We start from the raw sequence: 27,839 nt of genomic DNA, 5'->3' as shown, positions 1-27,839 counted from the left end.
TAGAACGTTCACCTTCGCGCAGGGAAGTTCACCATAATCGAAACACGCTCAATGCTTACCGTCACTTCTGGTACTGCGGTGGCGGCGACTGCTACTGATTGGTGGATTTCGATCGATGTCTGCAATAATAAAACTATATCCAATCATAGTGGGAAAAACGTTTCTCGTACTCCCACGCCCTCAAAAACCACACACTTGTCTGCTGGATAGTAAACTCCCGAAGCCGAAATCGGCGTATATTTTATCGAAACACTTCGTCACTTCACCAAACACTCGTAACGGACCAGATTCAACCTTCCCCACACCCGTTGCGTTGTTGTCGCACTTTTTGCTTCCGATTTCTTCAACGGCGCCCCGAGTGGTGGTCACTTCACTTGATCTGTATGTATATATGCGTGTACTTTATATCTCTTCTCACTTCGATTCTCTCAAGTGCAGATTTCTTCCTCTTACGAAACGTTTCCCGGCCCCGTTCCACTTCTCGATGGACACACTCGTAATAAATATCAATTTTATATCCTTTCCGCTCGTTTTTCTCCGCACTTTTCTTCTTTCCCGCCCTACTGAAGTGCAACTGAAAATCTTCCTTCGAATCCCCGTTTTGCGCTCGACTTTTCTCGAACGCGTTTTGATTTATATCCGCACTTCTGAGTCGGCTCTCAAAGCGAATTTATGAAGCCCTGGTTTAGGATTTGAATCTCACTGTTCACTTCTCACAACTTCAGAAAAAAAAACTTCACTTATCGAGCGAATCTTTTCAACATCTTCAAATGGCGGCGACACTCTTCCATGCTCATAGTTTCGTCGTTTCGGGTAGTGAAGCGGACAATAGTCACATTTGCACTCTCATCAAAGTAGGCGAGTTGTTCGCTCACTGTGAACCTAAAGTGGAGATGATTCAAAAATACACGTTACTAATGTGACATTGGATAGAAGATTCAATTAATTTTACGCGATAAGAAGAATTGAACTAAGGCTTTCGTTTGATTTCTCGTTAATAGCACCTTGTTATGCAGGTTTTGAGCTATACATATATGCGAGACACCGCATGTTCTCAATATCTGATTCAGAACAACGAGAGAGTTCATTTCAGTTTTAAAAATTTTGATCAATTCGAATGATATATGACAGTAGCTATGTATTTTAGTAGGCTCTCGGCAACATCAAGCTGTTTTCGTGTACTTACCCTTAAAAGATTGATCAGTTGACGCGATCAAAATACCTTTTTGGATTTTTAATTTACAACTATTGAAAGCGACTTATTGAGGCACTAAATCAATTATTTAAGAATTAATTTTGAAAGATATTTTCGTCTAAAAGAGAACACGAACGTTTTGAAAAGCATAAAAATGGCTTTTCAATCGAACACCAACATGGTGTAATGAGCGAAGACAGATCGAAACGAATTGGAATAAGAAACAGCTGCGACGATGGATTGAAACACGACGGTTCTCTCCCTGGAGGGCCGTAGTTTGTTTACAAACTGTGTACAGTTTGTCGGAAAGGAAATTAGTGACAGAGCGTTGCGTTGTTGATGTTGAGCGTCGACTTTTTGCTTCCTCTCCAGAATGAGAAGCGTTTGATTCGGTGGGAGGGCTGTAGGGAATTCGATGTTGTGGCATATTTACTTTCGTGCTTTGGAAGCATTCGGCTACGGTTATTCATATGCATTTTGAGTGCGATTGTCAAATGAAAACATGGGGCATTGTTTTAGAGCACTTATCGAAGAAAAAACTATCCGAACTTAAATATAAATATCAGTTTCCTCGATAAGCTGTAATAAAACGTCTCATTCTTGCTTAACTGTCGTTGGAGACAAGGTTTTTTGCACAGCTTCGTAAAACAAGTTGAAATACAAATGCGTTTTTATAGGATTCAATCATAGAGTACACAGACAAAAATATTGAAATGAGTCAAAGTAACTCTTCAGAACATTACTAAAAATCTACGTAAAACATAATTTCATGTAGGGGAACTGTCCCGTTTTCCATCGCACTGAACATATATCTCATCGCAAAACAAAGAGATCCAGCACCAATCTCGTCGCTTCTTTTTGCTAAGTTATTCTTACGTACGTTACGTACTTATGTACGGTATTCTTAATTGAAAACAAAATAAAATCCTTCAATTTATTACTTTTAAAGTTTCAAAATTTTAAATTTTTGGTTTTAAAATTTCATTTTTTTTATGTCATAAAATTGAAAAAAAAAAACTTTATTTGAAAATATGAAAGTTCTAAAATTTATTTATTTTCAATCCCTCCTATTTTTTAATTTTGAAGTATCTCAAACAAAAAAAAAATTCGCCTTTTTGCGAAATTCAAAAATTTTGAATTTCGCCTTTTTAAAATTGTTAAATTTATTTTTGCTTTTAAAAATTTATATTTGTAAAGTTTTCATTTTTTTTAACTTCTGAAAATGTTAAAGTTTAAATTTGTTTTTTTTTCGATTTTTCAATTTTTAGTTGTTCAGTTTTTGAACCATTGAAAACTGGAAGCGATTGCCCCATGATCGAGTCCAGAAGAGAAGGATACTCCATTCGGCGTAGGTTTATCGAGGAAGAGATGTAGCTGAGCAAGAAAGTAATTATCAAGTAAGTAACTTTTCAAATCTTGAAAGTTGAAAATTCAAAATCTCAGGATTTTTTTGATTATTGTTTAGTCAATTTCTGAGTTTTTAATTTGGAAATAAAAAAAAAGATATTTTTTAAGCTCTAAGCCGCAATTCCGATTTCATTTAAAACTATGAATATTTAATTCAATGATAAGTTTAAAATTTCATATTTGAGTCAACAAATTTTCAAATTTCAAATATTTTAATATTTTTTCTTATTCCAAAGTTTCTACCTCAAAAATGTAAAAATCTCAAATTTTCAAAAATTACCAAGATTTTTTTCTTAATTCTTAAAGTTTTGAAATTCCTTTATTTTTAAGGGCTTAGTTTCTAAAAAGTATCTCTATTTTTCAGTTTCTTTAATTTTAAAAATTCTAAATTAAATAAAAATAGCTTTAAGTTTATAGAAAATTAATTTTTCAATCTAAAAATTTTAATATTTCTAGATTTAAATTTTCAATTGCTAAAATCCTAAAATAACCAAATCAATAAAATTTTCAATTCCTATGAATTTTCAAATTTTATAATTTATATATTTTTTAAAAGTTTTTCCTAAATTCTAAAAAAAATCTTAAATTCTACTTTCTCAGTCTTTGAAACTTTAATTTCTGAATAAAAAAAATATAAAATTTTAAAATCCTTCGATTTTAAAGTTTTGAAACTTCGAAATTTTGAGTTTTAGTTCAAAACTTTAATTTTTTTAAATCCTACAATCTTGAAAATTTTATGATTTGAAGTTCATAAATTTTTAAACCAAATTATGGTCTTTAATCTCTTAATTTCTAAATTTTGAAGTTTTCAATTCTAGAATTTTTTTAATCTCATTTCTTTTGTTTAAAATTTTTCAAAGTTATATTAAGTTGAAACTTTAAAATTTTCAATTCTTAGAACACTCAACATTTTATTTTTCAAATCTTTGAATTTATTTTTCTTAAATTTCCAAATTTCCAATTTCCTAAAATAATTTTTATTCAAATTGTTAAAACTAAATTTTTTTTTCAAATTTTTTAACTTATTCACGTTTTTATCTTAAAGCTTCTATATTTTTAATTTTTTGATTTTATAGTTTGCCAAATTATTAAATTTTGAATCCACTGTTTTTTTTTAAATTTTGGCCTAAAAATTATTTTTTTTTAAGATTTTTAAAGTTAAAAGCATTCAATTTTAAAGGTTTGAATTTTTGAAATACAGTAATATCCCGATTTTATCACCCCCTGGTAATTTTTTGGGTGATAAGTTAGGAAATGTGACAAAATCGATTTTTATAATATAAATCAGTTTATGCCTTGGAAAGGCCAAATACGTGAACGGTACCCGTAATTTCTTGTCCAAAAGACTTTCAAAGATTTTCAATTTTTTTCGGGGCAAAATCGTGTCGAAAACGTGATAAAATCGAGGGTAGACAAAATTAATGAGCTACAAAATCGGGTCAATACTATATTAAAATTTTTAAAATTTATGTTTAAACAAAACTTAAGTCATTGAACTTTTTAAATTTTGAAATTTTGGGACTATTTTTTTTAATATTTGCTTTTGAAAGGAGGCTTCCAGGCCCCTGAAAGGAGGCTTCCAGGCCTCTTGAAAGAGGCTTCCAGGCCTCTTAAAAGGAGGCTTCCAAGCCTCTTAAAGCCTGTCCACGTTAAATTTCGGACACCCATCATACAATGCGATTTTTTGAAATTTTCACAAACCACCGAGAAGATCAATTCACACGACAGATGAATCTCTTTGCTTTACGTGATGCTTTCAGCTTGTTTTCATTCTCGTCCAAATTGATACAATGGCTACAAATCAATTAGACATTGTCTAAGTGTCCGAAATTTAACGTGGACAGGCTTTAAAAGGAGGCTTCCGGGCCTATTGAAAGGAGGCTTCCAGGCCTCTTGAAAGTTGGCTTCCAGGCCTCTTGAAAGGAGGCTTCCGAACCTCTTGAAAGAAGGCTTCTGGGCTGTAGTAGATAAGATCAGGTCTATAAAGTATCGAAAAAAAGTGATTTGATATTAATATAGTGATATTGATATTTGACCTGATCTTATCTACTACATGGGCCTCTTGAAAGGAGGCTTCCAGGCCTCTTCAAATGAGGCTTCCAGGCCTCTTGAAAGGAGGCTTCCAGGCCCCTTGAAAGGAGGCTTCCGAGCCTCTTGAAAGAAGGCTTCTGGGCCTCTTGAAAGAAGGCTTCCAGGCCTCTTGAAAGGAGGCTTCCAGGCCTCTTGAAAGGAGGCTTCCAGGCCTCTTGAAAGGAGGCTTCCAGGCCTCTTGAAAGGAGGCTTCCAGGCCTCTTGAAAGGAGGCTTCCAGGCCTCTTGAAAGGAGGCTTCCAGGCCTCTTGAAAGGAGGCTTCCAGGTCCCTAGAAAGGAGGCTTCCGAGCCTCTTGAAAGAAGGCTTCTGGGCCTCTTGAAAGGAGGCTTCCAGGCCTCTTGAAAGGAGGCTTCCAGGCCTCTTGAAAGGAGGCTTCCAGGCCTCTTGAAAGGAGGCTTCCAGGCCTCTTGAAAGGAGGCTTCCAGGCCTCTTGAAAGGAGGCTTCCAGGCCTCTTGAAAGGAGGCTTCCAGGCCTCTTGAAAGGAGGCTTCCAGGCCTCTTGAAAGGAGGCTTCCAGGCCTCTTGAAAGGAGGCTTCCAGGCCTCTTGAAAGGAGGCTTCCAGGCCTCTTGAAAGGAGGCTTCCAGGCCTCTTGAAAGTTGGCTTCCAGGTCCCTAGAAAGGAGGCTTCCGAGCCTCTTGAAAGAAGGCTTCTGGGCCTCTTGAAAGGAGGCTTCCAGGCCTCTTGAAAGGAGGTTTCCAGGCCTCTTGAAAGGAGGCTTCCAGGCCTCTTGAAAGGAGGCTTCCAGGCCTCTTGAAAGGAGGCTTCCAGGCCTCTTGAAAGGAGGCTTCCAGGCCTCTTGAAAGGAGGCTTCCAGGCCTCTTGAAAGGAGGCTTCCAGGCCTCTTGAAAGGAGGCTTCCAGGCCTCTTGAAAGGAGGCTTCCAGGCCTCTTGAAAGGAGGCTTCCAGGCCTCTTGAAAGGAGGCTTCCAGGCCTCTTGAAAGGAGGCTTCCAGGCCTCTTGAAAGGAGGCTTCCAGGCCTCTTGAAAGGAGGCTTCCAGGCCTCTTGAAAGGAGGCTTCCAGGCCTCTTGAAAGGAGGCTTCCAGGCTTCTTGAAAGGAGGCTTCCAGGCCTCTTGAAAGGAGGCTTCCAGGCCTCTTGAAAGGAGGCTTCCAGGCCTCTTGAAAGGAGGCTTCCAGGCCTCTTGAAAGGAGGCTTCCAGGCCTCTTGAAAGGAGGCTTCCAGGCCTCTTGAAAGGAGGCTTCCAGGCCTCTTGAAAGGAGGCTTCCAGGCCTCTTGAAAGGAGGCTTCCAGGCCTCTTGAAAGGAGGCTTCCAGGCCTTTTGAACGGAGGCTTCCAGGCCTCTTGAACGGAGGCTTCCAGGCCTCTTGAAAGGAGGCTTCCAGGCCTCTTGAAAGGAGGCTTCCAGGCCTCTTGAAAGGAGGCTTCCAGGCCTCTTGAAAGGAGGCTTCCAGGCCTCTTGAAAGGAGGCTTCCAGGCCTCTTGAAAGGAGGCTTCCAGGCCTCTTGAAAGGAGGCTTCCAGGCTTCCAGGCCTCTTGAAAGGAGGCTTCCAGGCCTCTTGAAAGGAGGCTTCCAGGCCTCTTGAAAGGAGGCTTCCAGGCCTCTTGAAAGGAGGCTTTCAGGCCTCTTGAAAGGAGGCTTCCAGGCCTCTTGAAAGGAGGCTTCCAGGCCTCTTGAAAGGAGGCTTCCAGGCCTCTTGAAAGGAGGCTTCCAGGCCTCTTGAAAGGAGGCTTCCAGGCCTCTTGAAAGGAGGCTTCCAGGCCTCTTGAAAGGAGGCTTCCAGGCCTCTTGAAAGGAGGCTTCCAGGCCTCTTGAAAGGAGGCTTCCAGGCCTCTTGAAAGGAGGCTTCCAGGCCTCTTGAAAGGAGACTTCCAGGCCTCTTGAAAGGAGGCTTCCAGGCTCTCTTGAAAGGAGGCTTCCAGGCCTCTTGAAAGGAGGCTTCCAGGCCTCTTGAAAGGAGGCTTCCAGGCCTCTTGAAAGGAGGCTTCCAGGCCTCTTGAAAGGAGGCTTCCAGGCCTCTTGAAAGGAGGCTTCCAGGCCTCTTGAAAGGAGGCTTCCAGGCCTCTTGAAAGGAGGCTTCCAGGCCTCTTGAAAGGAGGCTTCCAGGCCTCTTGAAAGGAGGCTTCCAGGCCTCTTGAAAGGAGGCTTCCAGGCCTCTTGAAAGGAGGCTTCCAGGCCTCTTGAAAGGAGGCTTCCAGGCCTCTTGAAAGGAGGCTTCCAGGCCTCTTGAAAGGAGGCTTCCAGGCCTCTTGAAAGGAGGCTTCCAGGCCTCTTGAAAGGAGGCTTCCAGGCCTCTTGAAAGGAGGCTTCCAGGCCTCTTGAAAGGAGGCTTCCAGGCCTCTTGAAAGGAGGCTTCCAGGCCTCTTGAAAGGAGGCTTCCAGGCCTCTTGAAAGGAGGCTTCCAGGCCTCTTGAAAGGAGGCTTCCAGGCCTCTTGAAAGGAGGCTTCCAGGCCTCTTGAAAGGAGGCTTCCAGGCCTCTTGAAAGGAGGCTTCCAGGCCTCTTGAAAGGAGGCTTCCAGGCCTCTTGAAAGGAGGCTTCCAGGCCTCTTGAAAGGAGGCTTCCAGGCCTCTTGAAAGGAGGCTTCCAGGCCTCTTGAAAGGAGGCTTCCAGGCCTCTTGAAAGGAGGCTTCCAGGCCTCTTGAAAGGAGGCTTCCAGGCCTCTTGAAAGGAGGCTTCCAGGCCTCTTGAAAGGAGGCTTCCAGGCCTCTTGAAAGGAGGCTTCCAGGCCTCTTGAAAGGAGGCTTCCAGGCCTCTTGAAAGGAGGCTTCCGAGCTGCTTGGAAGGAGGCTTCCAGGCCTCTTGAAAGGAGGCTTCCAGGCCTCTTGAAAGGAGGCTTCCAGGCCTCTTGAAAGGAGGCTTCCAGGCCTCTTGAAAGGAGGCTTCCAGGCCTCTTGAAAGGAGGCTTCTGGGCCTCTTGAAAGGAGGCTTCCGGGCTGCTTGGAAGAATACAGGAAATAGTTTGGAAAATTCCACGACGTGTTAAATTGCAGCAGAATTTTACAAGCAAGAAAAGCTTAAATTTATTTTGTATAAAAGAACAACATATTTTTTATCTGGCAATGCTTCCGAGAAACGTAGGGTGCTTTCAATCCTCCTGGAACGTGGCAACCGAGCTATTCGAAAAAAGTTTTCATGCCTTTTAAACGGAGGCTTCCGAACTCAAGAGTTTAGTTAAGAAGCATATCCTTTACATATTATTCAACATTTTGTTTCGATCAGGTAGATTGCATTAAAGAGTTTTTTTTAATTTGTTAATCCGACGATTTTATCCTTTTGTTCTTTTGTTCTGCAGCCCTTCATGCACTGTGCTGGTTATGAAGGCAGGATTTAGTTGACTTTGATTTATTGATCGCCATGCGTATTATTTACGTTTATTTAGTTTTAGACAAAGTTTTAGTATTATTTAGTTTTAGACAAAGTTTTGAAAGAGAAAAAATATACAAGTATCAAAACATTATAAATTTGTTTTGATTGGAAATGAAATACGTCCGCCATTACGGATTTTTGTCCGAGGTACTCCCTGGGGCAAGCGAAGGCACTCCCAGGGGTACATGTACCCCAGGTTGAGAACCGCTGGTTTAGAGCTTCTGATTTTTCAAAAATGAAAACATTTATTTTCTATTTTTGAAATTGCAAAATTTTAAAATTTGAATGTTTAAATTTTAGAATTACCAATTTTTTTTATATTTTAATTTATATAAAATCTTCATTTTAATTTATTAGCAATATCTTCATAAGCAATTTTAGAGGTCTTAACTTTCCAATTTTCAAATTTTTAATTTTGACCTTTCAAATAAAAAAAAAGTTTCAATTTTCCAAAAGAACAACTATAAAATTTTGAATTATTTCATTTAAAAATTCCTTAACCCTAAAATCGTCAAGTAAATTTCAGATCTAATGAATTTTTGAATGCATGATTTCTAAATTTTACAGTAATTGAATTTAAAAAATTTCAATTTATAGATTATCAATATTTAAATTTTATTATTTTAACCCTGAACATTTTTTTTTTAAATTAAAAGCGAAATAATATTTTAAAACCCCCCATTTTTTTAAATTTGATTGATATTTTTTTCTATTTCTTAAATTTTATATTTCTAGATTTTTTTTTCAAATTTGACATCTTTTAGTTTTGCAATTCAGAAATTTTTTCGAACCTAAATTTTTTTTTTCTTCAAATTTATGTTTAAAAACCTTCGATAAACTCCAAAATTGTATATTTTTATAAATTTCTAATCTATAAATTAAAATGTTTTTGAAAAAATTTCTCAAAATAATTAAAATAATTCTCAAAGTTTTCAAGGTTTAGATCTTCTAATTTTTCAAAATTTCAAGACTAAAACTTTTGAATCATAAAGTTTTTAAATATATGTAAATTTATAAAAATCAAAAATTTCTTGTTATTTAAACTTTTAAATATCAGAATTTAAAAAAATCAGGGAAATGGTAATTTTTTTTAGGATAATTAATTTTTAAAATTTCCACTAAATTTTCAATAAAAATGTTTTAATTTTTAAAATTTTCAAGCAATAAATTATAAAATTTTAGAATTTTATTTCTATGTAGAGTGTAGACACATGCATTGTTAAAAATTTTTACTTTATTATTTTTTAATCCGAAAGAACCCTTCGTTGACGTAGACCAATAAACTCATTCATCTGACGTGCCTTGGTTTAATTTTCATCTGGTCTAGGATATTTTGGTCCTCCCTGGTTATAAAATTATCATCGTGTTAGCTTCATGATATATGAATGCAAAAATGGTAAACGTAGCTGAGAAACCTCGCAGTTAATAACTGTGGAATTGCTTAATGAACGCCAAGCTACGAGATGGCAGTGTCCCGATGTATGATGTAATACAAAAAAAAAAGATGAAGAAAGAATCGTCCGACAGCGTCCATAAATTGTTCCAACTTATTCTTCTCTCACATTAATAAGAATCCCTTCAAAATCAGTCGCAATTTCTTCTCGTCCTCATCCGTTACCATTAGCAGCTTTGGGATGTATTCAGTAAAGCCCAGCTTCTCGGCTTCACTAATGAAGCCCCTTACGGCAGCTAGCAACAGCAGCAGCAGTGGTTCGCCGTCGTCATCGTCGTCGCTAATGACAAAAGATCCCTCCCAAGGCGGGAATCAAGCAGAGAGAGGCTACCACGACCACCACCCACCGCCGTCTAGTTGTTACGCAACGTAACGTAACGCTATGAGGAGGATGGCGACGACAACAACAATCGAGGGGGCGAAATTGCACGAAATTACATCCTCGTTGTCGTTGCCAGGGCCTCCGTCCAATTCGCAGCGTCGCGTCGTCGTCAGGACCAACGGAGAATGTAATTCGCCCAACACATCCCTGGGATTTGGCCTAATCTATTTTGTCAGTGTATTGAACTCCGCTGCTCGCCGGCCGTCGTACACGTTTGGAAGGGATGCTGCACTACACACTACAACACGCACTGCTGAGGCTGTTATTGATGGGGGAATCAGATGCTGTTGCTGCTGCTGTTGATGATGATGATGACGGCCATGGTTTGGTGCGGAGCAGGGAATTAGAGCTGCCTGGCTGGTGGTAATCTATTTTCACCCACACCATTGCCGCCGGGATGAGGAATTCTGGTCTGCAGCAATCGGCCGTCGCGCCGCCACAGTGTCTAGTCTTCGAGCAGAAGTCGGACCGTACTCAAACAGCTGTTTTGCATCTCGAACGTACATCACTCTACCCGTCGTCGTTTTGACTAATTGTGCTGAAGACAGTATTTGTACGAAATCTATCTTAGTTAATAGTTTCGAATTTTAGACATGTTAAGTTCAAGATTTTATCCAGACTACGGTCACGTTGCCGTTCAAGAGATTCCATTCAATTTACTTACTTCAGTTCTCTCTCACACACAGGGAGAAAAAAAATTGCCTGCAGCCAAATCCCCACGCCTGGGGGCTTAATAATTTATTCTAATCCGAGTACTCGTGTCGAACAACCGTGGAATGGCTAACAACCTGCATTGCGTCCGCAGCGGAATCGAACCGGGAATCGATTCCCATAAATACTGCCCGACGCTGCTTGCCGGCGTAATTGGAACTATACACCGAAGGAACGGATGGGGGGAATTCAATAATCCGGTTGCTTCATCATCGCCAACGCGAATTTTTGACATGACTTTTGCAGCGCATTGCGCGATGGGGCAATACCAAATCATGATGGTAGAGCGCCGTAGGAGAGTAGGTGGAGATGCCAGCTTCCCTGTTGGTGGTGGGTGTGGGAGAATGAGTTGCATTTCCCGTGATGTGTATGAATTTAGGATCCCTCTGAATCAACAGCCTTCCATCCAGCAATCGTCTCGAACTTGACTATGACTTGCGGAAGGAGCTGTGTTTTTTCCTCCTATGATCCGGTGGGAGTGCATTCCCGCGTCATGCTTGACACTTCAACCGCCCCGTCGAGAGCGTGGAAGAAACGCCAGAATAATGGAACCAATTTGCATCGGTAATCTATGGGTGATGTAAACCGTTTTGATACGAATATCCACTCACTTGTAGGTAGACACTGCTGGGTTGTTCGGAGCCGGTTCGATGATGAAGTGCGGAATTTTTTTCTGCCTCTTCTGACGCCGCCGTCGTCGTCGTCGGCCAAACCGCACTCTAACGTTGGCTGTTTTGTGGATTGTTGCCATGTCAGTCAGTCAGTCATGGTGGAGGGCATTGCGGCCGGCCTGTTCTCGGTTCCGAAGGTTCCCGCGCTCGGTTCCATAACAACACATGATGCCGTGGATGGATTGGACGATGAGTCGGCGTCGGTAACGGTTCTTCCGGAACATCATCGGTGGATTCGATTATTAGCTTACATTGGACATGGTTTTGGAGATTTTTTTTTGTCTGCTTTCTGCGGGTAAGTGGAAAGAATGATTGGACTGGTGGAGTGGTTTCTAAGGCGATGGAAGCAATGTATGAGTTTTCTCACTTAGTCTTACAATACCTATAATGTTAATTGTTGAAATTACAATTTAGGAGAAAGTATTGCTTATTAAGACTTGGTCTAAAAGAACCGAAATTTGAAGTTCTTCTAATGGGCGATGACTCAGGTGTTTCACAACACATTAGTGTTCAATTGGTGCTGATTTTTGTGCAATAGACTTTTACAGAAACACGGCGATTACAGAAACACGGTCCGAAGCATGTTTTCCCCTGCAAGAACATCCACGAAGCCACAGGAAGACCGTTTCACCTTCCCAAGAAACGGAGTTCAAAATCGATCCGAAACCCATTACCTCGAAAGGCCATTACATCGAAAACATTTCAAAACAGATACCGATGAATCGCAAAATGAAAATATTTGCAAAAAAAAGTAGTGCATGGCTACATGGAGAAACGCAACAAAGATTCTGTCTGACCAAAATTTTTTATTTTCGTGTAATGGAATGCCATTCTACGCCATTATTATCTGGAAAATGACATTTCACAAAATTGATTAAGAGAGGGGATAATGCTTTCTTGCAAGGCAAAATAATTCCTTCTTTTAATGAACGGATTAGCTCGGAATAAAGCAAAGAAATAATGCCTTATTTAAATGAATGCGTTTGCAAGGTATGAGGCGCACAGAGGAGATGATGTTTTCTTCAAATTGACGCAACTGCCCGGCACAAGGCAAAAAAATGCTTCTTTGACAGAACGCGTTTTCCTGGCATATGGTGAATAGAGGAGATAATATCTTCTTTAAAGTGATTATACAATCAAGCCATGTGGTGAATTTGAAATTCACCACACGGTTCTCTACTCCTATTATCAAGTCAAGTCCAAGTCCAAGTCAAGTTCAAATCTAACGTAATAATTCTCGTACAATGCTGAAATTAAAGTCGATTGTTTAGCATAAGTAAGCAAACGTTCTACGGATGTTTCATCCCCATGGGCGTTGTGGTTCTCTCAATTCGTGTTCTTGAAAAATCACTAGAAAAAGCACGTGGTTTCCAAGATGGCCGATTTGTGGCTTTGTTGTATAACCACCTAAATCATCCGCCTTCAAAAATTCACATTGTCCTTCTAGCTGCTTGTCGTCTTGTTCTTCTTGCCGAAACAAGATACACCACCAGCTTTCCACACACTATTGAAGCTACATTCGCACAAAGGATCTACTAATTTATTCTGTTTTAAAGTCCAGTCGACATGGACTTAAGTTTCCTCCAACTCTCTAGATTTTGTATGAGAACATGTTGCAAAATCTCCCCTCAATTCTAATAAGAATGAGTGAATGAATGAATGCATTAATTAGTTAATAAATGAATGAATGAATGAATAAATAATTGAAAGAATGAATGAATGAATAAATGAATGGATGAGTGAAAAAATGAAGAAGTGAACAAATGAATGAATGAATGAATAAAAGAATAAATGAACGAATCAACGAATGAATGATATTGAGCTGCAGCAAACTTTTCATACACCAGTTGTGATATAAATATCTGGATCTGGTGTTTAAATGTGTTTATGTCTTCAGCGTATTTAATCGTCAGCATAAATTAATACTAAAAGATGTTTTAGAATGAAGGCCAATCGTATTAGAGGAAGGCTAATATCAGCCAAAGCATGAAATCGAATAAAGGCCCAGGGGTCGATCGCATGTCAGCAGAGATGCTCAAAGCTGACCCATGACTTCCGCTCAACTACTGCATCGTTTATTTCGTAATATCTGGGACACCGCAACTTTCCCGGTCGACTGGATGCAAGGTATCTTAGTGAAGGTACCCAAAAAGGGTGACCTGACTATATACGATAACTGGCGAGGCATTATGTTGCTGTGTACCGTTCTCAAAGTTCTATGCAAAGTAATCCTAGCCCGGATTCAGGAGAAGATTGATGCGACTCTCCGGCGGCAGCAGGCCGGATTTCATGCCGGGAGATGCTGTGTGGACCGTATTGTCACTCTCCGTATTATTCTGGAGCATCGTAATCGACGAGATTCTGTTAGGTGCGATTGACCGTGAACCGAACCGCGGGCTGTTATGGCAGCCTATAACCATGGAGCACCTAAACGACTTCAAATTGGCTGATGACGTTGCACTCCTCGCTCAACGGCGCTCTGATATGCAGAGTAAGCTCAACGACCTTGCCAAGCGCTCCTTTTCGGCAGGCTTAGTCAACAACGTCAACAAAACCAAATCGTTGGATGTAAACACGGTGACCCCTTTCAGTTTCACAGTAGCCGGGCAACCAGTGGAGAATGTTGAAAGCTTCCAATATCTTGGTAGCCAAACGGCATCAGACGGCGGTACCAAGATCGACACAGGCGCACGGATCAAGAAGGCAAGGGCTGCCTTTGCGAGTTTAAAAAATATTTGAAAAAATAGGCAGACAAGTGAACGCACCAAAATACGAATTCTCAGCTCTAACGTGAAATCTGTGCTGTTATACGCTAGCGAAACATGGTGTGTATCAGTGGAGAACACTCAACGGCTGCAGGAGCAGGTGTTAATCAACAGATGCCTGCGGTATATAATTCGGGTCTGGTGGCCTCACAACTGGATCTCAAACAACGAGCTCCATCGTCGCCATCGTCGTTGTCGCCAGAGGCCGATAGCAACAGAAATTCGGGTTCGGAAGTGGGGCGGGGTTGGCCATACTCTACGTAGGGGCGGAAACGAAATCTGTAAACAAGCATTAGACTGGAACCCAGCTGGACATCGCAGCAGAGGCAGACCCAGAGTCTCATGGCGGCGAAGCCTCAATAAAGAAATAAAAGAAGTCGACCGAAATCTAACCTGGCAACAGGTTAAAATGATAGCTGGGCAACGTTCAGGATGGAGATCTAGCCTAGTTTTTGGCCGGATACTTTTAAACCTACCCCTCGACTGGATACGAAACCGTCTGGGTATCTAATTTCATGATTCCGGTGTGCTAACTAATTTAATGACCAACTTTTTTAGTTCCTCGGTGTCTTCTACTCTTCGGAACCGTGCGGCTATGGTTTTGTTTATCGTGGCTGAAGGCATCAACCAGCTTTCGGCTTCGTGCCAGTGGACCCGCGCCACTGGGGGAGGCCAGTGCCAGCCTCGCTTCTTAGGATCCGGTCAGCCTCGTCGAGGAGAGGCATCCCGCGATCGCGGGATGTGGCGGGAGCAAATTAGGCAGCTTTCCGGCAGATAGCCATGAGAACTCTATGTCTAAAGGGAATAACGCCGGCATCAACGCATGCTGCTTCGGCGGGAGTGGATGGAGCAGGTCTCGATGGGCGGAGCATGTTAGCCCGAGACCGTACAGTAAACGGCTGTCGATGGTGGTCGATGAGGTTCATACGGGTTTTACATGCCACCTTCACCGCCCGGAAGTGTGGTAAAAATGTCAATTTTCGGTCTATGTCGACCCCGAAAACCTGAACGAATTTTCGATTGGGATCGGCTTCAGTGCCCTGGTTTATAGCAGGTCTCATCAGCTGATGACGACTGTAGCAGATGAGCCTATGGACACCTTTTTTGGCGTTCATGCTGAAACCGACGGATAAAGCACAACGATGAATGGCGTTCTGGAATACATTTGCAGGAAAGACTCCGAAGACACCCCCCTCCCCTGGCAATGAGAAATAACGTCACTGCTAGGACCGACCATTGGAGGACGCCAGTCTCTTAGGGGAACTTAGATACGTGCCGTCAATTAGCACCTGGAAGGTCGGTACAGAAAGTTTTTTAAGAAGGCAAACATGTTGCCGGTGATGCCCCATTCTTGTAGTTTACGGAGGACCAGGGGTGTCCAGGTCCTACTAATATTGGCAATGTCAAGTGAAGCTAGGTCAGCATGCTTGCCATCGTTGTACGCTTCTTGGAGCACGCTGCCCAGGTTGGCGAAGAATGTGCTAGTGTTGTGTTGTTGAAAGCCAAATCTATCAGTGGCTTCCATTTTCTCACGGATTCGGTGGTTGACCATACGCTCCACGGTCTTCGAGGCAACAGGAGTTGTGCGAAATCGGGCTGAACTTGTTGGAATCCACACACTTAAATTGGATTTTGCTGTTCGGTAAAAAAAATGACGAAATACTTCGGTAAGCGCAACAAAATACCGAATTTTCGGTACAAATTATTTATTTTACTGTAATATTGCAATAATTTACGGAACGATCAGTAATGTCATACATACTTTACAGTGTTCGGTAGAAAGAAAAAACAATTTGTACGGTAAAAACTAATAATCACTGAATACGGTAAATACATTACCGAACAAAATGTAAAAGTTTTCCAGAATTACCGAAATTCGGTGAAATAAAAATTACTGTCAAACTGGCAGCCATCTTCAAATCATAAATTTGTCTGCAGTTTCCGTGACCACAACCCGCAACCGATTGCTAAAGTTGCAATTTTTCGCCTGTTTTTGATATCGTCAATGATAAAAAAGGTTTACCAGCAGTTACAGAAAGCTCAACTCAACATTATTTCCGTAAGCATTTAATAAATAAATAATTAACTATTCATGATTTAAGAGTTTTTTTCAGGCTCTCTCAGAATTTGTATGCCGGGAACATATTTCCAGAAATGTTTTCGATTTGCACCGTTATAGGAATGTTAAAAAGAGTGGCCACTGTGTCCAATCGCAGCTTTTTGTTTATTATTAGTATTCTGGGTACTGAGGTATTGGGCATCACTAGGACGATTTGCAAGCGCTATCACACTGTTTGCAAGTAATTTAATTATAATTTTTTTTGACCAATAGAGAAAAATATACTGGCAAAAAAACTAAGCAGATAACATTTTTTTAATGATCATAATTGTCATCTCCGAAAATCTCTCGAACACCATTAAAAACAAGAAAAAAATCTGGAACGATTTGGTTTCCACGCTACTGAAATAACCGAACCGAACTGTACGGTACTTTTTGACAGTTCGCTCAAAAATTAAAGTACCGAACGTACTGTAATCGTTGTAATTACCGAACAGATAACCGAACGTTCAGCTGTTGAAAGTACGGTAAAAAATCACCGTACACTGTAAAATATTCTAAGTGTGCAGACTCGCCTCGTTGATTTTTGAGATTGACACCACGAAACTTTTCCCTCACTCGTCAGGGAACGTGCGGTTTTTCCAGAGATCGTTGACAAGTTCGAGAAAATGGTTCTTAGCAACCGGAGGGAGCCATTTAAGCATGGGATACCTTAACTCATGTGGCCCGGATGAGTTCCCGTTGCACTTAACAAGTGCATGGACCAACTCACCTGGTGAAAAAGACAGTCGTGGGGGTCCGTGGGAATAAGGATAGTGCTTAGATGTGGAATGGTTCTTTGAAATTCAGCCGGAAGTGGCTACCAGGGAGGCAAAGTATTCACCGTGTGTATTGGCAACCTGGGCGGGGTCGGAGATTGTACGAGATTGATCGAGGTGGATGGGAATCAATGTTCTGCGATGTCACGCTGTGCACAAACTTCTTCAACTTCAGGCATGGCACCCGGAACTGCCGCATAAAGCCGCGCTGCAACAAGTGTGGCGACTCACACCCAGCGGATCAATGCGGAAAGATGGAGGTGACCGATTCTAAGAGCGCCAACTGTGTTGACAAATATCGGGCTAACACCAAGGTCCGAAGCGGGCGGAGTTTTCGAAAGTCGGGAAGAAGGCTTCCACCTGGACCCTTTCGAAAAAGAGCCGTGTTCCTGCACTCAACGAGGTGAAGTATCCGACCATCACTGCTCACCGGCGAGCGATTACAATCCTTTCGCCGTTACATCCGTAAGAGCAACTGGAAGCGGCAGCAGCGTCGGTTCAAGCTTCAGCACCAGCAGCGCATGACCCCCGCTCCTTCCTCCTGGGTTCATCTCGGATATTCGTATGCAAAATCCAAGATCTCAATATATCGTAAGCTTAGAAATATCAACCCCGTTAGTTTGCAAACCGACTTCCAGAACTTCAACTTCCAACGTATTCTCGACTGCGACGATCCTAACTCCAAGGTACAAAATGACAACGCAGAATTTGTTTCAGGTTCATGCTCCTGAACGTTCTATTACAATACTGGACAAACGAACGCCATAGATCAGTAGGAACATCGAACAATGCGAGGCAACAAGAGATTTAGCCTACAAGCAATCCTTTCCGAAAGTCCGCCAAAATTTCCATGGAAATTTTAAAGATTCAATAGAGTTTCCGTTGGATTTCCCGATTGATCCCAACCTAATGTACTTTGGAACTCCAGAGACTTTTTCGTGCAAATTGGAAAATTCATACAATTTTTCGTTGTAATTTTGAACAGATCTTTGTAAAAACTAAGAAAAACTTCGAGTGGAAATTTCGAAGTTACGGAATTTCTCATTGAAATAGATTTTTTTAACTGAAAAGGCAACGAAAAAAAGTCATATGGCAGAAAGCTACTTGGCTATACGGCCGAAAGTTGTTTTGCCGAATATGTCGTTTGATCGAACAAACCATTTGGCCGAATCCCATCTAGCCATTTAATCATTAGGTCAAATAGTTCCTTAGACTGAAAAAATCGGTTGGCTGAATAGCTCAATTGACGGAAAGTGTCATTTGCCTGAAGCGGTCAATTGGTCAAAAAGTCGTTTATCCGATGCACAGCCAACCAATAGAATAGCCCTATTGGGATAAGAAAACTTTTCACAATAGAATAGAACCATAGAAAATATGAGCAAACGCGCACTCTTAACGTACCGACCGCACAAAGCAGAAATTAACACCCGGATCCACGTCCGATACGTAACACATCATGCACTCCCCTGTGCATGAGCATGAGCATTGAGACCGCACAATTCGTAGTTGCTACTACGTGATTGACTAGAACTTGCGAAATTGTACAGAGAACACAATAAATGGGGCTTGGGATTGATTGGGATTCTCAATGTATACGTTTCGGGAGTTTCGGCGCCGGCCACATCCTTACGGTCATATAGGAAGGGAAGGATTGTTGGTTCGACTCTCATTGCTACTAGAGACCGAGTATACCTCTTCATCTCCACGATTGTCTTGGGAAAGGAGATCGTTTTAGTTACAAAAGATAATTTATCTGGATTCACTTCGGTAAAGTGATGCGATCTATGGGTTGGGAAATGACTCTAATGTTGCTGCCACGAGAAAAATGTTAAACCTTGCACGCCCGGTGTCATGTAAAAACAGAGGAGAAACGTTTTGGACGACCGAACGGACGCGCAGTATTCTGTACATACTTGCCCGATAGCTACTGCAAACAATTGAAGATCGCACTTGTTTCGACCGGAGCAAAGCGCAATACATGCGCATGAGCCAACGAACACGGAATAGATATTTTATTATTTTCCCGACGACTGAAACACGCACTGCACTTACTTGCACGATGGCTACTGCAAATTCGCTTACTGGAGAAACACGACTGGACAAGGGACAAATTTTCACTTTCTTTTTTAAGAACAAAATTATGGTAACCGGCCGATCGTTTTGCCTTCCGCACAAAGCAAAACTAAGTTTCGATTGACATCATGCACTCCCCTTTAGAGCCAAATTGCTCTTTCTACCAAACGACCATTCCGACCAAACGGAAACGGGCTTGGTGGTCATATGGCTACCGCTGCTGTATCATACGCAGGAGGTCGTGGGTTTAATCCCAGGATCGTTTTATTATTCTACTTTGTATCTTTCCCTATATTAATTATCATATTCTAGCAATTGCTAGAACTGAAAATGAAGTTCATATCGTTTCCATCTTCTACTGTACCTTCAACTAACTATTCTAACATTCTGTTCGAATTGGAAAGGAACGGAAATCTCGTTTCCTATAAAATAATCAATTCATTCCTATCACATCACAGAAGAACCTCTGCCATAGAACCCTAACTCCCAAGTTCCAATAAAATTCCGCATGAACTCGTGGCAAGTGAAGAAGTGGGCGAGTGACTGCATTATCATTTCCTCCCTATCCCTGATGAGCTCTCGGACTTTGCATACTCAGGTTGGAAAGCAACTCCCATGCTTCATCCATTGGTTCCCTGTAAAATTACGATTGTTCTGGTTAATGACGGAGTAGCAACTACGAAATGTACGATCATCAAGTTCAAGCTCAAACGACCATTCTGACCAAACGGAATTTTCAAAATGACCTGTAAAAGCAAACAAGTTGTTCGGGTAAATGACATTTGCGGTCATTTTGAATCTGATAACCATTTCGAATAAGCGTTCCATTTGGTCAAAAGGTATTTGGCTAAATGATTCTCGGCGAACGAATGGCTTCTCGCCAAATGACTTTCGGCTAAACGACGAAAAGAGCCATTTGGCCGAATATGTCATTTGATCGAACAAACCATTAGGCCAAAACCCAGCGGACTGAAAATGTCAGTTAACCGAAATGGACATGCAGCCAAAAATGTCGTTTAGCTGAAATGGTCATTTAACCGAAATAGTCGTTTGACAAAAAGGCTATTCAGCTAGATGACTTTCGGTTTAACGTGTTATTCGGCTTAATGCCTTTCGGCCAATCGACCCTTCCGCTATTTCAATAACTTCCCATGTAATTCCAGAAAAAAATCTTCTTGGCAATGTGAAGCATTTTCCGTACATATCCAAAAAATTTCCTTTAACCCTTGCCCGCCCACGACTTTTTTCAAAGATTTCAATAGGAAGGAATCATCTTTGAGAAAAATGCTAGAACAAAAGTTATTTGGCATAGCCAAAATTAGTAGAAAACGATGATTGTAATTCAATAGTTTATTGATTGTTATCAATAGTTTCACCACAGACAAACAGACATAACACATTGAACATTTACTTATTAAATTCATCGTCGTTCAAACACTAACGACATCTGTTGATTTCAGTTAGTTGGGCAAATCACGAACCAGACAGTCTAATGGAACCATAAAGATGTGTTAAATATTCCTTTTTGTTGTTGAAACAATTCGATTAAGGTTAGAAGGTGCAAAACTCGATGGTGCTCCACAGACACCATGGGCGGGAGAGGGTCAAATTTCCAAAAACATCGTTGAAATACAGTTTTTTTGTGAAAATTAATAAAAATTCCTTGCAAATTCCGAATCTATGACAAAAGGTCGAAAGAACAAAAAGTCGAAAGACAAAAGGACGAAAAGTCAAAACATCGAAAAAGTCAGACGGTCGAAAGGACAAAAGGTCGAGAAGGACAAAAGGACGATCAAGAACAAGTTGGATGTATTCCAAATCAAAGTTGAAGAATTAGCAATTTGCAAAGGAGTAAATACTATCAAACAATATTTTGAATATCTATAAGTAGTTCTGTTAGCATTAGCATTGAGCAATTCGAACAAATTCGTAGCTTGTACAAGCCACATACATATCATATTGTAAATCTGCAGGAAAAACTGAGCCGAACTACAATTTTTCAGTATTTTTGGAGCCCCGGACCTGTTTTTAATTTGCATTTTAAATGTATATGAGACTAAAAATATGTTCTTATGCTGCAACTGCCAACTGCCATTCTATGAATGTTATTGTCGTTCTATCGATTAAAATGGCTTATTGTTTGCTGTACAAAAATGTAAATAAAAGGTTTACAAACAAAATAAAAAAAGGGGAACGGTTCGGCACTTCATGCCATAGCTCCTATTTCCATCCCATCAAAAACAAAGCAATGAGAAGGAATTTGGTTGGTTTCTTATTTTTGTGATTTTCACCAGTGAGCAAGCGTGTTAGCAAAAATAAACGACGAGTTTGGTGCTGTATTTCTTTGCTTTCCTATGTTGGAGATCAGAAAAGCATGCTCTTTATGACAAACTAAAAAAACTCATTTTTTGCTAAACTACCCAATTATTGAAACTACAAAGTAGTTCCGTGGAAAATCAGAGAATAATTTCCTAACAAACATTTTGTAAAATTTTTGATACCCGGCGAAATTAAATAGATTTTTCTGTTTATGTTTTGTAAATCTCCCGAAAAAAGCAGAAAAATCTTTAAGGGGCCGTCCATAAAGTACGTCACGCCTCTAGGGCGGAGCGGGAGTTCTGAACAGCGTTACGATCTTTACAAAAATTTCAGGGGTTTGTTACAAAAAGCGTGACGAAGGGGGAGGGGGGTTGAAAATCGTCAATTTTTGCATGACGTACTTTATGGATCTTCCCTAAGACATGAACGTAGTAAAAAAAATCGTCACGCCGCACAGTGAACAGGTCGCCACTCCATACAAAAAACGGAAAAAAGTCTTTTCAATCACTTTTTGTCAACCGAATTTATTGCAACAAAGCTTATTCGATGAGGAGCATTGTTACACTACTGTTTGCTGAAAAAAAATGAGGCAGATCGTGCGACGCATTCCATTGTGATCAAAATGGTGATCCGGGGAACACAGGGCTTAAACTTCTCGTCCCTGACGTCTGTTAAGTTACTATAAAAACCACATTTCTTGATCGATTCCTTCGCAACAAGTTGCATTCGATCCGGACAGATCCCAATTTTTGATTCATTCTAAATTTGGGTCCTCGGTACGGTTCCAGAATTATTCCGGAATCCGTTGGAGTTAGTTGTCCCCGGATAAAGTGGACATTTACAAATTTAAGTCAAAACAGGTCGTATGACACCACAAACTTAATGATTTCACAAAGCAATGATGAGAATGATATTTTCCGGGTTCTTCGGTCACTCGGGTTAAATTTGGCCGCATTGGGCACAATCCGAGGGACCTCAGGAATGATCATTTCCAAAATTCATTCACAACAATGATAAGAATAGTATTTTAAAAGGTTTCTTGGCCACTTGAGTTCAATCAAATATTTTTACTTGTTTCCCCCTTGTCAACACTATGCGCCGATTCGTGCCACCGCTGCCGATCAAAATTGGGACAAACATCACCGCTGCCGATTTTTAGACCGGTACACACCTATGACTCTATGCACACAAGGAGCGCCTCCACAGATGTTTCAAAGCTTGTCTCAGGTTCGTCTTCAATATAGCCCGTCGTACAACTACTGGGCATGTGAGAAACGTTATACTCGGACAAGATCTTACCGATAATTATCACCTCCGTACATGTTGTTTCATGAGACAAGTGTGGATCAACGCAGTGCCTGATTATAGAGTTAAAAGACTAAATACCATAGAGTTTCCCCTAAGACGCTCAATAATAATTATTCGCCTGATTATTTTCCCAGAAGCCGACTGGATCGGACCCGATGTTTCATCTTTCCACAGAACACAACCTCCACCAGGAAAATCCTTCTTATCAACGGACTATCGATCTGGAACAGGCTTCCAGATGAAATCAAAGCCAAAACTTCAATTGATCCAAAAAAGATCTAAGGGAACAATATTACTATCTATAAATACCTATTGCTATTAATTACTTCTCCGAATGTAAATATTCGTACCATTTCCTTGACCCAATAATATGTAAACTAGTTCTCGTAGGAATAAGAAATAGAATCACAACTATTTTAAAATTGTGGTTCCGCAAAGTGTCACACACGACTGAGCCTACCAAACAAATTAACTCGCTAAAAATAGTACAATTCCCGTTTAAAAGGAGTGTGCCGAAACGTAATAGCCTGGAGGAATTACTTTTCGATTCTTCATCTCTCATGAAGTTGCAGAAACTAATAAACAGTTGATTCCTTGAAAATGGCTGGTAAAAACATATTTTTAATTTGAAGCTTTCGAAAAGATCTAGATCCTATTCACTAACGATACAGTGGCGCCTACACAGTAGGTGTCACGGGGTTTCGAGAGTCGTTAGAGAATGGAAACAGGAATTTCGTCCAATAAAAATCATCACCATCATTTACAATCCATTATTCAATATACGAACCTGCCACGGAAAACTTTTTGATACAATAAAATCAATCGATTCATCGATTACGCCCGGGACACAATCCCCAAACACCTGTAGCATGCTCGGTAGATTCGTTCTCCGATACCGAACGAATCTGCTTGCCCGCAGAAAAAAAAACCTTCACTTTACGCGACGGCGGCTCTTTTGACAAGATAGGAAGCCTCCCGAGAAAGAAGAAACACATCAGGCCAAGCAAGCACCGTAACGTGAAGTGCTCGTCTTCTCAGTCGGCTTGTTTTTGTCAATACGGCGGCAATGCAATGATGGTTCGGTTCGGTATTTCGATGGACAAGTTTGTTACGTCTGCCTCTCGCTCTCGAGGGCCGTGTGGCGAGTGGTGGATGGTGACATGACACAACACAACAAGATAAAGCTTCACAGCGGCCGCCGCCACCAAAGCTTATCAGTTTCCAGCGCTCCATCAAACCGGCCTGAAACAAGTACTAGACTAGGTACCGACCCAAGTGCTGGATAGAATTTTGCCGTCGCTGTTTCGTTCGCTGCAAACAAAGTTACACGATGCAGGCTCTGGTAGCGTTCAACTGTGTTGTGCTCTATTGTTGTTGTGTCTTTGCCTGCTCGACATTGGATACAGGGTTTCTGCAAAGTGCAAGATAGCAAGATTCTTCCTATTGTACGTGTATGTCATTTACCAACGCTAACCAATGGAAACAGTAAATGATAAATTGCGCCTGTATGACGGAAAGTATCCTGATGACATATTCCGTCTGACAGCTTACACTAATTAACACGACCGGGCTGTGTACAGTGGAAACAAACGAAAGCCTTGTTTCACTTCAATCTTCTTCTTATCCGCTGAGAAATCGTTTGTTCAATAAAATTACTTTCATCACCTTTCATTTATCCGCTTTCTATTGATGTTGCTGGTTCAGCTCTCGGTATCCCAAATCCGATTTCGTTGCTTATCCCGAAGAATTCCAAAACTGTTAATGAAATTTTCCACAGCTCTCTGCTTCACTTTAGAACTTCTTTCACACACTTTCTGCCAACGGTAAACATTTCTGTGGCAAGGTAAACTTTCGTTTCATTTTTACGGCCAAGCATGTACAAAATCACTCCGCTCTGTAGCACGGCACACACATGAACGTTTCCTGCAGGAATTCGCCCACTTTCAACCGTTGTCGTTACCCGGGGGCGACCCGTCGCTGCAACCGTTTCTTCCCGCACGACCGAGATTAATGGTTATCGGAATTCACGACTCTGTTCTCGGAGCGAAATTCATTAATCCTTTTGTTATATCAGGCACAGTGCAGAAAAAATACCATTTCCACATAATACAAAACAGGGACTCCGACTCGATCCGGAGAGGAGATTGCACAAAACACCGCACTCTCGGCTCTTTCCGACCGACGACCCTTCTCGACTCGATTCTTGCTTTCCCGCACTAAACTGATGAATGGTTCTCCGGTCCAGGGCCGATGTTCGCTTTTCTCTTTTCGGCGCGTTTCACTTGCGAAGAACAAGAAGAACCATCCCGTATGCACACACAAAAGTTAAAGCCAAAATCGTGGGTAACAGAATCCAGAAATTAAGGAGAAAAAAAATCGCTCACTCACGAACACGGGAAAAACCGTTTCCTGAAACGTCCCGACCGAACGAAAGCTGAATGTCAACTGCCTGCCAGCGGACGACCGACAAACCGACGAGCTCAAGCTCGGAGGGTACGGGCTTTGCGCGCGTTCGGGCCTCGTTCGGCTTTCGCTCACCGCTCCATCATTGCATGGTTGACGACGGCGATGCGGAGTCGTTGCAGTTTGGGCCAGCCCCTGCGCTGCAAAGTTCTAGCGATGGTTGACTTCGACAGTGCGGTGGTGTTTGTGAATGAGTTGGAGTTGCTGCGAGCAGGCAGGTCGATGCGATGGTGGTGATGGCACTGTCGTTATTATGTTGGTGCTGTGTAGGACAGCATTTCTGGTGCCAACAACAGCATGTGAGTGGGTATGGCGAAGGAGGCTGGCAGAAAAAAAATCGAATGGAAGCAGCGCACAACGATGGAGCACTTGAAAGCTTTTAACCTTTTAGCATGATACAGTTACGTACTGAGATAGGGGCTATGAGGGACTACCTATATAGAGTATGTATAATTAAATTTTGTATAATTCAGACCGCATCGTGCTTTCGTGCTGTGCGGTTCTTTCTCTCTTTGCGGAAGGAAGTTTTTAATACTACCCGAAGCTATTTTAATTTCAACTTCTTAGCGCTATTTGTACCCACTGATCCCGTTACGATCTTTGCAAGGACCCGTGCCTTCGTTTTACGTTGGACCCGTTTGCGGAAGTAAAATTCCGACAAGCGGTGGTAATCCTGCAGGGACACCGTTCTGGGAAAAAACCTCTTAGAAGGTCACGTCTCCACGCTCAGCAATGAGCATTAATAAAAACAAGAGTAAGGGGGAGTCTCTGAATTCTCCACTTCCTTCAAAGAAACAAGGTTTCAAGACCGTCCTGCCAAAGCGCGGAAAAAATAGAAGGAAGCTGGAGAATTCAGATATTCCTTCTAACTCTAATATCGGAAATAATTCTTCTCCAATCGAACTGAGCAATCAGTTCGATTTGATTAATGATTAAATTGAGCAAATCGAATATACCTCTAGCCCAGGTGATTCGATTCATGCGAAAAAGCCAAGGATTCCGTCAATTGTGGTATCTGTTGCCGAGTTTTCTGGCTTCCGGAATGAGATTTTGAGTAACCTTCAGGGGATCAAGATTTCATTTCAGATTGCTAGGAAGGGTGACTGCCGCGTTTTGCCGGGATCCTTTGACGATAGCAAACGTCTTCTTCAGTATTTAACTGAGAAGCGCCATAAATTCTTCACATACGACGACAAAACTGAGCGATTGTTCAAAGTCGTCTTGAAAGGTCTCCCCAGTGATGATAAATCACTGGATGAGATTAAAATTGAAATTTCTCAATTACTTGGATTTTCACCAGTTTAAGTAATTAAGATGAAAAAGAAATCCCACTCTGGTACTTCCCAGAGGGGCATTCCTCAAGAATTTTATTTAGTTCATTTTAACAAAAGTGAACTAAATAATATGAAAAGTTTGGAAAAGGCCTGTATTATGTCCCATGTCCGTGTTACATGGGAACATTTCCTGAGCCTGGGGAAATTTCAAAACCCCACCCAGTGCCGTAAGTGCCAAAAGTGGGGTCATGGAACCAAACATTGTCACATGGATGCTAAATGCATGATTTGTGGTGGAACCTCTCACGCCAAGGACGCATGTCCTGTGAGAGAAGATTCCAGTAAATTTAAATGTGCAAATTGTGGGGCAATCATAAATCCAATTTCTGGGAATGCCCTTCACGCAAAAAGTTTTGAATTCCCGTGCAAAATTGATGACGGGAAATTCCAATCGGATCCCAGATTCGACAGGTAGAAATTTTTCAAACGCTCAAATTTCGAAACCGGTTACCGGTCGAGCAATTCATACCCACCACAATTCACAAACAAATTTTGCCGCTCGTCAACGGGTAGCAAGCACTTCAGTAAATTCCAATTTTTCGAATGTACCTACGTATGCAAACATCGCTGCTGGTAGACAAAATTTCTCTTCTCAAAATGAGGTTTATACCCATGTCCCAACGGAAAATAATGGTCATGTTGCCGATTCAGGTAGCATGTCTGCTTCCGATTTTGATTTTTCAACTGAACAATTGCATCACATGATTGATGCAATGTTCAAAGCAAATACCATACCAGAAGCTGTTCAGGTTGGTATAAAGTACACATAAAAAATTGTTATCGGACTCCGTTTTAATGGGTCTAAATAATTGTGTGAAAGTTCTAAATTGGAATGCCCGCTCTTTAAAGGGCAAGGAAGATGAATTATTCAACTTCCTAACAGTTCATAATGTGCATATTGCCATTATAACTGAAACCTATTTAAAACCAGGACTCTCCATTAAACGAGATCCAAATTATTTTATCTACAGAAATGATCGTCTTGACAGCGCCTGTGGTGGGGTCGCCATTGTTATTAATAGACGTATCAAACATAAATTATTTTCTTCGTTTGAAACCAAAGTTTTTGAAACCTTGGGAGTTTCTGTTGAAACAAATTTTGGTCAATTTTCCTTCATTGCAGCCTATTTGCCTTTTCAATGCAATGGGCAGCAAAAGAATTTGTTGAAAGCTGATCTCCAAATTCTGACTCGCAACAAATCAAAATTCTTCGTAATTGGTGACTTCAATGCCAAACACCGTTCATGGAATAATGCTCAAAGCAATTCCAACGGCAACATTTTATTTGAAGATTGTTCTGCGGGATATTATACTATTCAATATCCCAATGGCCCAACTTGTTTTTCATCCACTCGAAATCCTTCGACAATTGATTTGGTTTTAACGGATTCAAGTCAGCTGTGTTGCCAATTGGTAACTCATGCTGACTTTGACTCTGATCACCTTCTTGTGACATTTGA

The 27,839-nt window shown here is 41.3% G+C and overlaps 1 long non-coding RNA gene across 1 annotated transcript in view; it reads right to left on the bottom strand.

Moving 5' to 3' along the window:
• LOC134226654 (uncharacterized) overlaps nucleotides 1-25,023 on the bottom strand; it is a 176,276-nt gene extending 151,253 nt beyond the window's left edge. The window contains exons 1-2 of the long non-coding RNA XR_009983532.1: nucleotides 24,248-25,023; nucleotides 60-882 (exon numbers count right to left, since the gene is read on the bottom strand). This is a non-coding gene — a long non-coding RNA (uncharacterized LOC134226654). The remainder of the gene's footprint in view (nucleotides 1-59; nucleotides 883-24,247) is intronic.
• Between the last annotated feature and the right edge of the window lie 2,816 nt (nucleotides 25,024-27,839).

Source organism: Armigeres subalbatus, chromosome 3, assembly GCF_024139115.2.
Source record: "Armigeres subalbatus isolate Guangzhou_Male chromosome 3, GZ_Asu_2, whole genome shotgun sequence".
NCBI classification, from domain to species: domain Eukaryota; kingdom Metazoa; phylum Arthropoda; class Insecta; order Diptera; family Culicidae; genus Armigeres; species Armigeres subalbatus.
Note: the sequence above shows the minus strand (reverse complement) of the source record. Positions and strands in the feature narration are given on the sequence as shown.